Consider the following 13,417-nt stretch of genomic DNA (forward strand, 5'->3'; position numbering starts at 1 on the left):
TAACAAATTGTGATACCTTATTACCGGGGACGATTGCTAAAACACGACCAAAATCGTCGGGGGAGGTATTAGTAGACGCGTTTTTGCCTTGCTTCCAATAATTCGAATACTTTTTCTCCTTTGGACTATTGATAACAGGACAAAACGCGTCTTTTGATTTCTCTTTCCGCATTTTTGGACGGGTTATTGCAGTCGACCTCGGTTTCAAACTGTTTTTCGCGGAGAACTTTTGAACGGGTAGAAAAACTTAGCACCCGTGTTTGTATTCTTAATACTGGAATAACTACGCTTCCTCAGATACCCCAATTCAAGACTTTTGTATAATTTTCTGTAGGACCCATATAGGTGCACTACATTTTCATACTAAATTCTTTCAAAAAAAATTACCATCACAGTAACCCACATCTGATATTCCGCTCTTTTTTTGTTTCCCTGCGTCGCTTTCCACGACAGCAACCCCGGTAATTTTAACACTTCGTTCAGTGTCAAACGCATGTTCCACTGGGTTCCACGCTGGTTTGACACTGACCGAAGTGTCAAACTGCAATGTGTTAGAAAGAGAAAGGAATTGTTTCCTTCTCATACATATCATAATTGTAAACCTGTACTATGATAGCGACGGAAACTTGACATCCATTAAATATGTTGTTTCTTTGCGATTTTTCAAAAAATATTAGTAGTAGAAATAGGCAGCAATCAGTTTGCAAATGCCCAATAAGTACTAAACTGCATAATTCCTTAGAAAATTTTAAATTTTATGGTGAATTTATTAATTATGTCATGATCTTAGTATTACGCCAATTACACGGCTCAAGTATCCGTGTGCCAATTACCAATTTGCACAAGGATTTGCCGGTGTGTGCACTGGTTGCGCTATTTGCGCAGAGAACTGCGCTAAAATCAAAACGATTTTTATATTTACACATGTCTTCAAATATTGCACATGCTTTTTTCTTCGTGTGTGGTGAATGTTACACAGTTTACCTGTGACTTCTGATAATATAACATCAGTAATTATTGCTTAAAAATGTTAATATCGAAGGCGTTAGGACCATCTCTAGCTTGTAACAGGAATTCACACAAATTCAATAATACATAATAATTTTTTATACAATTAGAACACATATTTCATTTGTTGCGCTTATTGAAAAATGAATATTGCGCTATTTGGCAGAGAACTGCGCTAAAATCAAAACGATTTTGATATTTACACATGTCTTCAAATATTGCACATGCTTTTTTCTTCGTGTGTGGTGAATGTTACACACATTGTAAATTTTACCAAGTAGCGCAACTAACAGCTGATCGGTGAAAATTCGCACATTTACACGCACAGTTCTCGACTCAGTTTCAAAAAAAAACTTTAGATTATTTAATTCAAATTTTAAAGTGAGATAATCCTTATAAATTTATGTATACAGAATATATATGGCGTTTTTGTTGTTATTAAAACAATAGTTTTATTTATATTAAAGCTTTTATCATTTTTTTTTTAACTTTGAAAAAACTGCGAACACCATTCCTTCATTATATGACATTCGACTGCCTAGTCCACTGCCTTCCACTCTATTCGCAACATAACCTCTACTTAAGCTGCCAAACTATATAGTAAACAATGGTTACACAGTTTACCTGTGACTTCTGATAATATAACATCAGTAATTATTGCTTAAAAATGTTAATATCGAAGGCGTTAGGACCATCTCTAGCTTGTAACAGGAATTCACACAAATTCAATAATACATAATAATTTTTTATACAATTAGAACACATATTTCATTTGTTGCGCTTATTGAAAAATGAATATTGCGCAGTGCTGCAATGAATTGAGCTGGTCTTGCCATTAAAATATATATATTATAAATACAATGGAAAATAAACGATTCTGGTGCGAGTTTTTCGACATATTCCGTGAGTTACCAGCACTGTGGAAAATAAATAGTGGTTTTTTATACAATTAAAACACATGTTTCATTTGTTGCGCTACTTTAAAAATGAATATTGCGCAGTGTTTTTGAGACGTGTATGTCAAAATTTTTATTTGCACAAATTTCCACTTTTTATATTTGCGCATGGTTTTGGTGTCATGTATGGGCCGTCTATGGCTGACATAGATCACAAATCACACACAGAAGATTGCGCATTCACGAGTTCAAAATTGCTTCGTTCTGCGCATCTGTCACACTTGACTGCTTGAGCGAATGAAAGAAAGAACAAACAAGAGCTAAAGGAAAATGACGTAAAAATTGCCCATAAAAAAACAGCTGATCTTTTGTTTACATGCGCAATGCGCAATCTTGTGTGTGTGATTTGTAGACATAGGTAATTTTATGAAAAGTACGGAGAACAAAGAACCGTGCACTTGCGTAAACCTATGAACATACGAAAAATAAACCAATTTAAAATTCATTAGGGGGACTCATGAAAGCATATAAACTTATAAGGTGTAAAATTATATCCATTTACACACGCTGTTATATGAACGCACCTAGTAATCCTCTTGATAAACTGAATTGTCGATCAGCTGTGTTACTGTCAAAAAAAAATTGTCATTATTATTATAAATTAAAAAGTGCCAAGATTAAGTGAAAAATTAAAATTTAAACGTCTTTACAAAGATATTATTGTAAATGACTTGCTGATGTTGGAGATTTCTGATGAAAATTACGGTAATATTTGTGCTTTTGGCCAGATGGCTTGTGTAATAACCATTTTCATTGCAGAGAATAAAAAAGGAAAGAAGACGAAATTTGGGAGGATTTCACGTTTGCTATGGTTGCATTCACTGAGATAAGGTATGGGTGTGACTTTGTTCACCATTCCGTCCCTAAATCTCACCAGTTTTTGCAAGACGTATGGCCTGACTTAGATGAAAGAAGGTTTCGAACAATGGCCCGAGTTAGCCGCTCAACGTTCCAAGTGTTGTATGACTTGATCAAGGACGACGATATATTCAACGGTCCGCGCTCTTGCAAGCAGTTATCGCTAGAAACGCAACTTTTAGTTGTTTTATATCGCTTGGGCTAAAGTGGGGAGGGTGCCACGATAAGCAAAATTGCGAGTTTGTTTGGTGTTAGCGATGGCGGAGAAATACAGGTAGAATTTAAAATTTTTTTTGAAAAATAATAATTAATACCAAATCTTTATACAGAACATGACGAATAGAATATTTCAAGCCATTTTAAAGCTGAGACAGCAGTTTGTGTACTGGCCAGACAGTGCTGAGCGTCAAAGTTTAGTAGCTGAAACTTTTCACGAGTTGCCCCAATGTATTGGCTATGTTGATGGCACTGAAATAAAGTTAGCCGAGAAACCGCTTGACGATCCGCAAGCTTACTTTTCTAGGAAGCATGTGTATTCGTTGAAAGCGCAGGCTGTGTGCGACTATAAGCTACGAATCCGCCATTTGGTGCTCGGCTTCCCTGGAAGCGTCCACGATGCCAGAATATACGCCAATTGTAGTTTAGTGACCCAAGCTTCAAGCTTGTTTACAGGTGCACAATGGCTGGCAGGCGACAGTGCTTATAATTTAACAAGTACTGTTATAACCCCCTTCAGATCCACCCCTACAGAAATGACTTCTCATCAGCGAAACGCATTTAACCGCCAATTTAGCCAATATCGAATATGCATTGGTATGGTGTATTGAAGGAGAGCTTTAACAGTTTAAAAGAGCTCAGAGTTACGATACGAAATGATGAGTCGGTTAAATTTGCTTGTAGGTGGATATTAGTATGTGCATTCTACACAACATTGTCATACAGCAAAAAGACGATAACATCAACATAACTGACATAACTGAGGGTGATAATGGTGGCGAGGATGAAGAGGGGCCTGAAACACCAAATTGGTCTAGCAGCGAGGGTGAAGCAAAACGGCGTGCTATTCTAACTATTATGCAAGCATCCCTCTCTTTACACCTATAACCATACCAACCCCTCGCCTTCCCGCTTTCCTTTTTATTCCTTCTACTTACTCTCTCGTTCTTCTTGCTCTTCATCTCCCCAATTTTCATCTTCCCACCAATTTTTCTCTCCGTCTTATCCACTGTCTCTGTTTCTTATCCTATCCTTATTCCTATTCCTGTTCTTATTTTATTTCTATTCCCCTCCCTCTCTCTACAAAATCACACACACACACGCATTAATCTTTGTTATATGTTTGGAAAACTCCACAATCCATTTTGTAATTATTCATATTTATTAATTTTTATAATTCATTACATTTGAATTCGCTTTTATTTTGTAATAAAAAATTTTTAATTATAGAACTGAAAATGTAAAATTTCATTAAACAAAAATACCATTGCACTGTAATTTTTAGTTTCTTTAAAAAGTGCTGATGTAGGCAGATTTATTGCCATTAATATCTGATTAAATATAATTAAGTAATTCATTTTCTAAGCATTTATATTACCCTAAAAAAAAACAAACAAAATCATTTTACTCACTTATTTTTTGTTCAGCAAAGCAGGTAAATTAATAATCGTGAATCTACCTGCCAGAAAAGGACTTTTATTCGTAGTTGAGCACAATGCATTAGGTTTTAATTTCTACTTCCACTAAATTTTTTAATTTAAATTAAATTTTCCACTACCATTATAATTTTAGTGAAACGTTCTCTACTAGCATTAAATTTTTTACCATTAAAAAGTTAAGTAGTAGTCCGAATTGTTTTCATTACCACTAAATAATTTAGTGGTAGTGGAAATTTAAATCTCATGCATTGTTCCCAACTATGCTATCATAGTATCATAGCTAAACTTTGTATCGGTGGGCCTCACTATGACAATAAGCAGTGTGTCCGTCTGCATGGTTAAAATGCAAGAATGAAACTACTTAAGCTTCCAATCAATTTCATACTTCTTCAATCTTTCCTGACTTTCTAATTTTAATTTTACAATATGTAATTTCTCTTCTTTTTGTATTTCAAGTTCCATCTTTCTTAATTCAATTTGATTTTTTAATTCAAGCTCTTTTAGTTGTACTTTATTTTTTTCCCTTTCCCTCTCAAGCTCTAGTCTTTGAATAAGAAAAAAGTCGTTAAAGGTGTTAGTAGTAGCATTTTTTCCCGTTTGTTTTTTCATTGTTGAATCGGTGATATCGTTCTGGTTTGTGGCAATTTATGCTCAAAAGTGCTATGTTGTGTATTGATCGGTTTTGCATTACACGTTCTCTTCTACTTGTGCTGCGTTAAATCAACACTGCTTTGAAGACAAAGAGGCTCAGGAGTACTAGTTTGGCTTCTGGCGAGAGGCTCAAAGACGGAGTCCTGTTCTGGTTCTGTGTCTGTGACATAGGAAATTGAGTAGGAATGGTCGATTGTCATTTGCGTATCAATTTGGCTGTCGAAAATAAGCGGCGGCCTTACATTTTTGCGCTGTCCAAATACATCAGCAAGCAAATCGAAATTTGGGCATATTTTTTGTATGTATGCTTTTACTTTAGACTCGTCACCAGACCCCGTCTTGTTCTTCCAATCGACAACAGACACGTACGATGCCTTGAGGTATCTCATTTTGCATTTTAATGACATCCATTCTATTTGTCCTAGACTGCTTGCCTTTGATTTTATTCTTGTGTAGAAGCTTCTGAAATAACAAAATATTTGAATATAAGTATTTACATCATTTTGCCAAAGTAGGTAGATCATAGATTCCTAGTAAAAGAATCACAAAACAAGCGTACATACATACGGCCACAATTATGCACATGTACATATTGTAACGAATTTGCCGCAAATCCTCTTATTTGCAATCCTCTGCTAAGTTCGAATCACTAAACTGTTGAATAAATAACTCCAATATTGAATAATGGAAAAATGGCCTTTATTAAAGTACTTCACAATAACACTTATACTTTGCTACTCGCTGGCTTAATAACCAAACTGATTGATAACTCAAATGAAACTCTACTATTAGCCGCCAGATCGCGTGCTTAATCAAACTGATTGATAGCTCAACTCAAACTGAATTTCAGCGCCTCTACATCTGTTGCCTTTTATACCCTTTGGTTTCCTCGTTCGCATTTTTCCAGAATCTACTAGCATTGTCCATGAGCTCTCAAACTTCTCAGCTATCACTAAAATTGCACAATTTTATACATCTTTTAGGCGCTTCCAGAATCTACTAGTCCAGTAGCTCTCAAACTTCTCATATATATGCATGTGTTAGTGCATTGACTCTCCGCTGCTCGTATTCGTACATGGTACATATGTGTAGACGCAATTATTTATTCGTTTATGTAGATACATAATGATTGAATTATTGATGTGAATGTTTGTAGTTTACAGTCTCTCGAGTACACATAGGCGTATAAGTAAATGCATCTGTGTGTGACATCTCTTTCGGCTGCCTTATATATGTGTATACATGATTTGATTATTGACGTAAATACTGCGTGGCATGGCCTTAGCATCGCCTTAGTGATGGTATAGCTTAGTGATGCTAATATCCGTGACACTGCCCTCCACCTAAGTCTGATCGTCCCGAACAGACGAATATCTCGATCTAAACGCTGCTAATCTCTCCAAATGAACCACTTTCATTTTGGTACGTGGTTTGGTAGTGGTTTGTATGCGGTACACTACATCGTTGATCGGTTTTACAACTTTGTATGGGCCTTCCCAGTTACACTGCAATTTCGGGGACAAACCTTTTTTTCGTTGTGGGTTGTATAGCAGCACCAAATCTCCTTCCTGAAACCCTTCCGAATTAATTGCTTTATCGTACCTCGCTTTCATCTTGTCACTCATAATCTTTGCTCGTTGTCTTACCAGATCGTGTATCTCTCTCAGCTCTTCTTCTAAGACATCAGTGGATTTCTTGACATTCCTCTCCGCATTGGCATCTATCCCATACTTCAAATCAGCTGGCAGTCGAAGGTCATTGCCAAAAATTACCTTTGCCGGAGTTTGGCTTGTTGTGTCACGTACTGCCGATCGGTAGGCTATCAAGAATAATGATATGTGTGTATCCCAGTCCTTATGGTACTTGTCTACTACTTTCCTTAAATGCTCCTCCAATGTTCTATTGAAACGTTCCACCATACCATCGGGCTGAGGATGCAATGCAGTTGTACGTGTTTTTCGAATGCCCAACTTCTTGCACATTTCTTGGAACACAGCTGATTCAAAATTCCTGCCTTGGTCAGAATGTAACCCCATTGGTACACCATACCTTGCAACCTATTCGTTTTTAACCACTTCTGCTACTGTTTCTGCTTCTTGGTTTGGGATTGGGTATACCTCTGGCCATTTACTGAAATAATCCATAACCACCAGTACGTATTTGTTTCCGCGGTTTCTAGTAGGAAATGGGCTTGCGACATCCGTGGCGATCCTTTCAAATGGTGCACCTGAAATATACTGCTTCATTTGGCCAAGACTTCGGGTTTTGGGCCCTTTCGCTCTGTTGCATACCTCGCAATTGGCAATCCACTCGGTGACCGACTGACGGCAACCAACCCAATAGAATCTCTGCTTAATTTTCTCGAGAGTCTTGGTGATTCCAAGATGACCTCCACTTGGACCATTGTGCAGTTCGCTGAGCACGTCAGGAATCCTCTTTCTGGGAACAACTATCAGTTTCTTCTTGCATTGACCATCCTCACTCTCACATACTCGATGCAAGCAACCGGATATCAATTCTAAACTGTTCCACTGTGCCCAATATGACTTCGCAATGGGATTCTCTGCTGACATCTCCTCTCTGCTTGGTCTTTCGTTTCGTTCGAGCCCTTGCATAACATGTGACAGATCTGCATCTTCTAGCTGACACTTTCTTAGTTGTTCTTTGTCCCATTCATCCGTACACGTTATAGTCATTAGCCGGACATCTATAATGTCTTCTTTAGCCTCGGCCTTTGAACAGTGCTTGCATTCCAAACTACATGGCCTTCGTGACATTGCATCGGCATTCCCATGGGTACTACCTTTTCGATGCTCAATGGAAAAGTCATAGCTTTGAAGTCGCTCGATCCACCGTGCCAATTGTCCTTCCGGATTACGGAACTGCAGAAGCCATTTCAATGCTGCGTGATCTGTCCTGACACGGAATCGCTGGCCGTAGAGGTATTTGTGAAAATGTTTAATGCACTCTACCAATGCCAACAGCTCTCTCCGCGTAACACAGTAGTTCCTCTCTGGTTTTCCAATCGAACGGCTGTAATATGCAACTACCTTCTCCTGTCCATCGACCAGTTGTGATAAAACGCCTCCTATAGCATATCCACTCGCATCTGTATCTAGAATAAATGTTGCTCCTGGAATCGGATATGCTAACATTGGGGCAGTACACAAACGCTCCTTCAATGTTTGGAAAGCCACTTCTTGCTCCTTCTTCCATTCAAAAGCTTTGTTTTTTCTTGTAAGCTCGTGGAGGCTATGGGCTACGCTGAAAAAATTTGGTACAAATCGGCGGTAATATGTGCACAGCCCAAGGAAACTTCTCAATTCATGTAGGTTCTGTGGTCTTGGCCAATCCTTTACAGCCTCTATTTTTTCGTTCGCAGTGCAGATGCCCTCTGTCGTTACCTTGTGACCCAAATAATTGACTTCCTTTTTAAACAGCGCACACTTTTTGGGACTTAACTTCAGACCAGCGCCAGCTATTCTCTGGAAAACTTCCTCCATGTTCTTAAGATGTTCATCAAAGTTCTTGCCCAATACGATGATGTCGTTCAGGTACACCAAGCATGTTTTCCAATGTAGTCCTTTCAATACCTGATCCATGAGTCTCTCGAAAGTAGCTGGTGCATTACATAGTCCAAAGGGCATTCCTGTAAATTGCCAAAGACCATCTCCGACGCTGAAGGCTGTTTTCTCTTTGTCTTCCTCCTTCACTTCCACTTGCCAGTAGCCGCTTTACAAGTCCAGTGTGGAAAACCATTTCGCACCAGATAGCGAGTCCAGAGTATCGTCAATTCTTGGCAATGGGTAGCTATCCTTTTTCGTTACGTCACTCAACTTCCGGTAGTCCACGCAAAACCTCATTTTTCCATCCTTCTTCTTTACAAGTACTACCGGTGAGCACCATGGACTAGCTGATGGTTCGATGACGTCGCTATCGTTCATTTCTTGTATGATTTGACTCACAACTTCCCGCTTCGCCAGTGGAACACTACGTGGAGCTTGGCGGATCGGCCTCGCATCTCCAGTGTCAATTTGATGTTTCACAACATTGGTGCGGCCTGATTTCGAACCATCCTGGTCAAATATGTTCGCGTACTTTAGGAGCAGTTGTTTTGCCTTACTCTGATATGCTTCTTCTAGCCCCTGTGTCCATGCCGTGATGTCATTTGAAAGATCAGTATTACTAGCTGAAACGTGTTCCTGGAGCTGTTCACAGTTAATAACTACTTCAGCCTCTTGGCATCTTCCCAAAATAGCTCCTTTAGTCAGTTTGAGTGGTGACTTGAACTCATTGAGTACTCTTACCGGAATACGTCCATCTTGTTTTTCCTACAAGTATGTTCAGTGCTGATTTGTTTGCTGCTTCGACAACCCACAATTTGTTTGTCCCACAATCTCCATCAACCTTTGCCCAGATGATGCTTCGGATTTTGGTGGTATTCGCTGACTCTCTTCCACCAGCACTCGTTTACTGCTGTAGCCTCTCTCGTAGCCGAAATTAAGTAGTACATCCATGTTCTTATATCGCATCGTCTTGCTTTGCATGCCGATCTTGATGCCCTGGTCGATTAAGAAGTCCACTCCAATTATGATTTCATCAACAATCTCTGCCACTATAAAATTTTGTACTACCGTGACGTTCCCAATAGCGACTTCACATGATACTTCTCCTAGAACCGTGCTGTTTTCTCCAGTGGCTGTAAGCAATCTTGCTCCATGCAATGGTCTTATCTTCTTGTTGACTAAATCCGCTCGAATAATGGAATGAGATGCACCAGTATCTACAGTCAGTAAACGTTCCTTTCCATCCACATGTCCTCCAACAGTAAGATTGCTCGATCTTCTTCCATCTGCGAGATAGAGATTATGGGGCATTCAATTGAGGAAGCCAGCTGTCGCCCCTTGCGGCTGACTCGCTTTAGTTTAACGATTGATTTGTCTTGGAGATTTGCTCATCTCCTTCTGCTCTGCGTTTACGACCACACACATTGTTGGAACTATTGGAATTGCTACTGCAATGACGTGCAATGTGACCTAGGTTACCGCACTTGAAACATTTCATAACTCCGGCATTTTTCTGTTGTGATCCCTTCAGAGCTTCCAAAATTGTATCTACCCACTCTGGCCTTTCTACTTCCACACGATGAGCTTTGTATGCTGGTTTACTCAATAATGACGCCGTTTCCTGAGTCAATGCATGGGATACCGTTTCAGAAAATGTTTGCTTTGGGTTCGCGTATGTGGCTCGCTTCGTTTCGACGTCCCGTATGCCATTTATAAAGCTCTGAATCTTCACTCTTTCCGTGTATTCCACGGGTGCATCCGCATTTGCAAGATGAGCCAATCTTTCAATGTCAGAAGCAAACTCCTGCAAAGTCTCGTTAGCTTTTTGGTAGCGGTTTTGCAATTCTATTTGAAATATCTGTTTCCTGTGTTCGCTTCCGTATCGCCGTTCTACAGCAGCCATCAATGCGTCATAACTGTTCCGTTCGAACTCTGGAATAGTCTGTAAGATGTCGGTAGCTGGTCCTTTCAATGCTACGAAGAGTGCGGCAACTTTATCTTCCACATTCCAGTTGTTCACTGCTGCGGTCTTCTCAAACTGTAGCTTAAAGACCTGGAAAGGAACAGAACCGTCAAAGGATGGTGTTTTTACCTTTTGATTACTCGCTGAAACTGCTGGACGATTTAATTGTAACTGCTCCATACGACCCTTCAAATCATCGACTTCTGCCTGAAATTGAGCGATTTTTGCATCCTGCGCTTCCAGCTTTGATGTTACCCTTGCTTCCTGTGCTTCTAACTGTGAAGACATTTGTGCCACCTGCAATGATAAGCGCTCCTCTTGTTCTTCCATCTTTGATGTTATGCGTGTATCCTGCGATTCCAGTTGGGATGCCATATATGTCTTCTGTTCTTCCAATTGCGTTTCCATCTTGGATGTTATCTGTGTCGACATTTCTGACATATGCGTTTCTTGTGCTTCAATTTTCGATGTTATTCGTGTCTCTTGGGATTCCATCTGTGATGACATTGTCGATGTTTGAGCAGATATTGTAGCCAAAATCATGTTCAAGTCTCTGCTCGTAACTGTCTGCGATGTTTCGTTTTTCTCTTCAATTTTTGTTACTTCCTCGCCATCAAGATGAAAGTCATACTCTTCCACATCAATTCCTTCCGCTTCCATTGCCTCTCGTAGCCGTGCCTGAAGTTCAAGTTTAACGCCGCTTGTATTCAATCCACGGCTCTCCAACTCCTTCTTTAGTTGCTGGATCTTCAATTCACTGAACTTTGCCATGTCCAAGTTTATTCGAAGTCTTCGGAATTTATTCAACAATCCCACTTCTGACACCAATTGTAACGAATTTGCTGCAAATCCTCTTATTTGCAATCCTCTGCTAAGTTCGAATCACTAAACTGCTGAATAAATAACTCCAATATTGAATAATGGAAAAATGGCCTTTATTAAAGTACTTCACAATAACACTTATACTTTGCTACTCGCTGGCTTAATAACCAAACTGATTGATAACTCAAATGAAACTCTACTATTAGCCGCCAGATCGCGTGCTTAATCAAACTGATTGATAGCTCAACTCAAACTGAATTTCAGCGCCTCTACATCTGTTGCCTTTTATACCCTTTGGTTTCCTCGTTCGCATTTTTCCAGAATCTACTAGCATTGTCCATGAGCTCTCAAACTTCTCAGCTATAACTAAAATTGCACAATTTTATACATCTTTTAGGCGCTTCCAGAATCTACTAGTCCAGTAGCTCTCAAACTTCTCAGATATATGCATGTGTTAGTGCATTGACTCTCCGCTGCTCGTATTCGTACATGGTACATATGTGTAGACGCAATTATTTATTCGTTTATGTAGATACATAATGATTGAATTATTGATGTGAATGTTTGTAGTTTACAGTCTCTCGAGTACACATAGGCGTATAAGTAAATGCATCTGTGTGTGACGGCTGCCTTATATATGTGTATACATGATTTGATTATTGACGTAAATACTGCTTGGCATGGCCTTAGCATCGCCTTAGTGATGGTATAGCTTAGTGATGCTAATATCCGTGACAATATGTATACAACAGACTGTCGCAGCCTGAACGGCGATATTTAGTTCAAACATGTAACAGCAACGCTGGGTGAGTGCAAGTTGGCATAAAATACGCAATAAACAAACACATATAAATATGTAAAAAAATATGCGACACATTGCTCCTGGCCAAGGCTGTTCAGCTGTTCGTTTTCGCACTAGATAAATTTATACATTTACACCCTTTATAAGGCATTTATACGGTTACATGAGTCCCCCTATTGTTCAGCGTCAAAAACCCGACTAGTAAATCGATTCACGTATAAATGTCATTAGTAAATAATGGAGATGGCATAACGAAATATACTCATTGAGGATGTTAACTTATTTCTTCCGTATGTTCGGAACATATGTCTCCATTTAAGAATTTGTGGATTCGTTTTATATTCCCTTTCTGTTTAAAGTTGAATTTAATTCTTAAAGTTCCTGTGTATTCTTAAGTTAATCTTAATGTAAGCTAATCTTAATGTTAGCTCTTAAATTTGCAAATATTTCTTTTCGAATTATATTATTTTTATTACTCGACCGCGTTGTGTCTGTTGTTGACTTTAAATAAATAAATAAATAAAATAAATAAATTTTTGGAATATTATGTATATATTTTTTTGAAATATTGGAACTTCGTGAGGTAGTATCAAACGGACGTATTCCGAATATTCTAAACTAACGATTTATCCGGAACACTTCTATGAATTCTTAACGGAAAAGAGCTTTCCGAAATTTCAGAATAAAAAGGTAAATACTCCCTGTGTACCAGGACCGCACAAAAGCTTAACTCTTCTGTCAAAGTCAAGGCCGGAATATAAACTTCTAAGACAATATGCCATTTTCTTTTATTTTTTTGTCAGTTAATTGCGGCTGCTGGTATCACCCCATGTCTGCTGCCAGTTCGAAATCACCCTATCTCAACATTTTTTTTTAAATGTCCCAACGCAGGATTTTTCACAAAAACGCCCCATATCAGAATTATGTTGAAGAACGCCTTATCTCAGAATGCTTTTCATTACCTCCCTCTTATGTCAAAATGCATTTAACTTATGCTCAGATAGGGAGTTTTTAAATTCTTCAAACATATTCTGAAACCCTTTCTTGGCCGGAGCGTCATATTTTTTGCATACCATGGCCTAGCCAGCGTAGCCGCTGCGTTTTAATTCGCTGGATTATGTTGATCAGGGCTGTCA

At 38.8% G+C, this 13,417-nt stretch overlaps 1 pseudogene; it reads left to right on the forward strand.

Annotated features, from left to right (window-relative positions):
* The first annotated feature begins 1,868 nt into the window (after window positions 1-1,868).
* LOC137237724 (putative nuclease HARBI1) lies at window positions 1,869-3,926 on the forward strand (annotated as a pseudogene).
* Window positions 3,927-13,417: the final 9,491 nt, after the last annotated feature.

Source organism: Eurosta solidaginis, chromosome 1 (genome assembly GCF_040869045.1).
Source record: "Eurosta solidaginis isolate ZX-2024a chromosome 1, ASM4086904v1, whole genome shotgun sequence".
Classification (NCBI taxonomy): domain Eukaryota; kingdom Metazoa; phylum Arthropoda; class Insecta; order Diptera; family Tephritidae; genus Eurosta; species Eurosta solidaginis.